The sequence below is a fragment of the Gobio gobio genome (genome assembly GCF_949357685.1).
Source record: "Gobio gobio genome assembly, chromosome: 11".
Taxonomy (NCBI): domain Eukaryota; kingdom Metazoa; phylum Chordata; class Actinopteri; order Cypriniformes; family Gobionidae; genus Gobio; species Gobio gobio.
This window is the reverse complement of record NC_137104.1, coordinates 49,891,502-49,897,050: the sequence shown is the minus strand read 5'-3', so window position 1 is coordinate 49,897,050 and position 5,549 is coordinate 49,891,502. Positions and strand designations below refer to the sequence as shown.

The following is a 5,549-nucleotide window of genomic DNA, read 5'->3' as shown; positions in this document are numbered from 1 at the left end:
TCGTTCAAATGCTTAATTTTGGCACGGACTGCGCGCCATAAACAATAGCAAAGAGCGTTGCCTTATCCGGCCCAGGCACGCGCAACAGATTGCGGAAAAGTTTCACCTGGGACTAATGAGGGAAGGAGGGGTGACGGGCGGTTTGCCACAACAAAGCCTACATATACTTGAAAAATGTACTTGAGTAGAAAGTAAAAATACTTAACTAGTGTCCACCTCTGATCATTAGTTTCATCTCCTTTTTCATATTGCGGTGTAAATTAATTTAGGCTTATTGTATCTGACAGGTGTGATGATCAGAGGAGTTGAGTTTTTACCTTTATTGTTTAGATATGGGCTTAAATATGGATAGAGTTTGTCAGTGAAAGACTGAGCAGTGAAAGAGTAGATATGAGAGCTGGACTCCACATCATAAAAGGAGACCAGACCCTCCTCATAATCCACAAACACACCGACCCGCTGCAGCTTCACTGTCAGAGACAGAGAGACACGAGGACCAGCACAGGCGTCATATTCATTCCCATTCCTCAGAACCACAGTCCAGAATCCATTACTGGGACTCAGTGTGATCGGTCCCTTCCTGTTAATGGATTCTCTGGCCACTCCTAAATCCCATTCAGTCTTTCCCTTCACCTGCACCTCAAAATAAAATCTCCCTGAGGAGAATCCCTCCTTTCCCAGGACACAGGGACATCTATCAAATCTCTGTGGTTTGTCTGGGAGTTTCTGTCTAATGTCTCCATCTCTCACTTGTTTTCCATCATCAGACAGGATGAGTTTATGATGAGCTGTATCAGGATCCAGAGTCACATCCACTGAGAAAACAGAGAATATGAATCATAACTCAATACACACATTCTGAGATGATGTTTGTAATATTTAATCAGTGTTTAATCACACACACACACACACACACACACACACACACACACACACTCACACACACACACACACGCACGCACGCACGCACGCACGCACGCACGCATGCACACAGACACACACACACACACACACACACACACACACACACACACACACTCACACACTCACACACACACACACACAGACAGACAGACAGACACACACACACACACACACACACACACACACACACACACACACACACACACACACACACACACACACACACACACACACACACACACACACACACACACACACACACACACACACACACACACACACACACACACACACACACACACACACACACACACACACACACACACACACACACACACACACACACACACACACACACACACACACACACACACACACACACACACACACACTGTACCTGCATACTGCTGCATCCTCTTCAGATCTGTAGAGACTAATGACAATAAAACATCATCAGATCTTTGACATGTTTATGTGTGGAATTATAGACGAGATTTAAGGTTATATTTAAAGAGTTGAGCTCAATATCATGTTTTATCTGATCAATGTGTGTGTCTCTGCTGATATTCAGAGAATCAAACAGAAACTATTGCTTTGAGCTTCAGCTCTTAATATTCCTCCTTTTACAAACAGATTTAACTTTACAAATGTTTGGTACAAATTTTTGTGTCTGATGTTATTCATCTCATTTGTTGAGTGGATTAGTGTTGTGGTTATTCAGCAAATAAATCTATAAATATTAAACTTAAATAATCTTAAAATGAAAGCTGTTTGAGCAACAGATCTGAAATTCTCCTCTAAAGAAGAACAAATGTGCATCTTAAATCCTTGATGTCTATCAGTTTGATTTTCTTCTGCTAAAATTATTTTTCATCAGGCACGTTATCTCATTGGTCAGCCAGTTTTTAATGCGTCACGTAAAAACCCAAAAATCAACCCAGTGCGTTTTAAAAAAAAATAATACTTTTACGTCTGCCGTTTTGCGTGTCGGTGTGCACACTCACATTGACGCCCTGTGTTTAGTCACAAGGTGTTAAACGACAGCAATAAACGCACATGAAAATCGTCCCGGTGTAAACAGGCCTTTAGAAACCTTTCTCTTGCACTGTCCCAAATAGCACCCTAAACCCACACGACGTAATGCCGCTTTGACTGCCGGGAAGAAGTCCGCTGCGTAACCCGCACCAGTGCAGGCTCGGCAAAAGTGTGCATCAAGGGCGCATATCAACCTCAAAGGGGGCGCTCGCGAGCACCCTTCTGAACTGTGCCATTTGGAACAGGGCCTATCTCACACACGCACGCACGCACACACACACACACACACACACACACACACACACACACACACACACACACACACACACACACACACACACACACACACACACACACACACACACACATTTGGCACGATCCATTTGGCAGCACAGCTGAAAATTGCATTTTCTTCAGCCTGAGGCTTATTATTACACTTTTGTTATGAAAAGGTCTTTACATTTGCAAAAAATAGATCTTCTGGTTTTTTTTTTTTATTAAAAATAAACAAGCAAGAAAATATATTGCAAAAGTAACGCAATGCATTACTTTCCATAGAAAAATTACAAAATTACAATTAGTATTATTAATATAACGCAATAGTGTAACGCATTACTTTTAAAAGTAACGTTCCCCAACACTGCTGACGTTTAAAGATGATGAATATATGTATCTGTATAGTGTATTTGATATTGTTGTACCATTTAGTGTGAGTTTCTCCTGTAGAGTGTCCTGCAGTTGAGTCAGAGCTCTCCTCAGAGTCTCCAGACTCTCATCAGTCTTCACACTGATCTCAGGCCAGTTCCTGGTGATTCTAGAGCTGCACAGGGATGAGTAAATCTACAGCAGGAGAGAGGAGATATCCTTCAGCATGGGGAGTGTTATGGTGTCATATACTGCATTATCATTGATCAGAGAGATGTTGACTGACCTGTAGGAGGTGGAGGTGATCTTCAGTGTGTGAGAGCTGCTCCAGCTCAGTGTTTCTCATCTTTAGCTCAGTGATCTCCTGCTCCAGCTTTTCAATGAGCTCTTCCTCCTGTTTCTCTGCTGCTTTCTGCTGCTCCTCCATCATCTCCAGCAGTTCAGTCTGACATCTCTCAATGGAGCGGATGAGATCAGTGAAGAGCTCAACACGGGCTGCTTTCTCCTCCTCTGTGTTTCTCTGCTCAACCAGGTCAATCAACCAATGATTAGTGGAGTTTGATAAGACGCTCTCGGATACAGACTTTACTTTCCATCTAGCCTCTACAACTGATGTCATGCCATCTTACTTTGTTATAGCTACATTATAAAACATGATATAAGATGGTATGACGTTTGGACTTGCAACCTGTTGCCTCTTTCAGCTAGTGTAAGCCTGTCCGATATTGATTTGTGTTCGGGCTCATGTCCGATCACTCTCTCTTTCTTTTCTTCGCTTCCTCCGACAAAACCCTCTTTGGTTTCTTTGCTGGCTCTGCCATGCCGTTAGTTTTGAGACTTGCATATTAGATTGTTTCGTCTTATATTTATCTGTTGGCTAACTCCACCGAGGCTACGAGTAAAATATGTGACGCATGCCGTAAATCAGGTTGCACTCATAGACTGTAAAAAAAAAATGGACGTAGTGTCTGTGACGTCACCTGTAGGTTTCTGAAGAGCATTTTTGAGGCGTAAAGTCGGCCATTGCCATCTTGGCAGCGCATCACTCCCGGATAACTGAAAATGGGCAAAGAGGCGGGACGTGGGTGAAGCTGAGGTGACGCGATGACTAACAGACAGCAGACAAACAGCAATCCACCTGTCACTCAAGTAGCCACACCCTTAATTATACAGAACTTTAAGGCTTAATAAAATTTAAGCCCCCATCCTCCATAATGGTAGAGGAAGTATGAGAAATAAAGTGAAGAAAATGACTTCTGCATATACCAGCCTGGTCTCATTGCGAAAATGTACCTCTGGCAACGTTTTTGCAAACCCCAAAATACGTACCAATATGTACATATCACTGCAGTTTCAAAGTGATATGTCCACTGGGTGCCGCCAAAAGCTTCGTTTTTTTCCCGGAACAGATGAGCGTCAATCTGACGTTTTGTGACATTGTTTTTTTAACGTAACCCTACACTAAACCCTAAACCTAACCGATAGTGTTAACAAAAGCAAATGTGACAAAAATACAATAGTAACCATGTCTTGTTAGCTTGTGTGAACTCATCTTTGAGCTCTTTTATCATGTCTTGTCTTTCACGGGATTCGTACCTGAGCTTTCATTATTACAAGTACAAATCTGTACCAGCTGAGCTACTGAGCAAACTTATTATATAAAAAAAGCCGAGCATATGGAGCAGATTAAGTGACGCAAACTCCAAAATTTATTCATTTACATGGAAAAAAAAAAATCGATAAAAAGTGCTTGCTGTTTTACTGCCTCTAGTGTTCATTTCACTTTGAAACTGCAGAGATATGTACTTATTGGTACGTATTTTGGCGGTTTGCAAAAACGTTGCCAGAGGTACATTTTCATAATGAGACCAGGTTGGCATATACACATTCGTAATGATGATCGATTGGACTTGCTCATCCTGAATCTATGAACTTCATATAATGACATTATTTTAAACTCACTTTTCTGACTTCTGCTGAGTGTTTGACGTCTTGAATCTTCTGGATTCTGTCCTGGATCATCTGCTGCACGTCTTTCTGTGTCTTCATCAGTTGAGTCTATAGACAGAATAAAACAATATGTTTTCAAAACTGATTTATTTATATTAAAGATATATATTACATTTATTTTGTCAGGAACTTCTACCTTCTTCTCTTCACTCTCCTCTTCTATAGGAACAGTGTTGTGGTTCTTGTGGTCTGTCACGTCACACATCGGACACACACACGTCTGATCATCTCTACAGAACAGCTCCAGAGGTCTCTCATGTTTCTGACAGATATAGTCCTCCAGATTACTCACAGGATTGATCAGTTTGTGTTTCTTTAAACCTGCCACTCTCAAATGACGCTCCAGGTGAGTTTCACAGTAAGAGCTCTGACACACCAGACACGACTTCAGGGCTTTCAGCTTTCTTTCCTCACAGACGTCACACACAACTTCAGGTATTTTCAGAACTTCAGGTTTTTTCTCAGGATTTTTCTTTTTATAGTGATCTACGAGCTCTCTGAGTGTGGTGTTAATCTTGAGATCACGTTTGTGCTTGAATGTTTCTTTACAATATGGACAGTTGCAGGTCTGGCTGTTGTCCCAGCACTTATTCAGACAGGTCTTGCAGAAGTTGTGTCCACATGGAGTGCTGACTGGATCAGTGAACACGTCCAGACATATAGAGCATTGAAGCTCCTCCGTCAGTCGACTGCTGGAGGAAGACATCACTGGAGAGAGAAATGAAGAAGAGAAATCACTACTAGTCTAAGGTTTGGAGACACTTGAATAATACAGAATTCAAGTTTCTCATGCTTTCAGAGACATTTTGTTTGAAGAGCTTCTGTGTAAATTATTGAATTTATGATGATGAAGATGATGATGATTTTATTATACGGATGAGTTAGAGGAGACAGAGAAGGAAAAGAATCAACAAGTTTAAAACACTGCAGTTTAG

At 41.6% G+C, this 5,549-nt stretch overlaps 1 pseudogene across 1 annotated transcript; it reads right to left on the bottom strand.

Moving 5' to 3' along the window:
* Positions 1-243: 243 nt before the first annotated feature.
* Positions 244-5,320, bottom strand: LOC307133501 (E3 ubiquitin-protein ligase TRIM39-like; annotated as a pseudogene). The gene is made up of 6 exons: positions 4,751-5,320; positions 4,567-4,662; positions 2,891-3,124; positions 2,661-2,799; positions 1,322-1,383; positions 244-815 (listed from the first exon to the last, which is right to left on the bottom strand). The product of its transcript is annotated as an E3 ubiquitin-protein ligase TRIM39-like (transcript).
* Between the last annotated feature and the right edge of the window lie 229 nt (positions 5,321-5,549).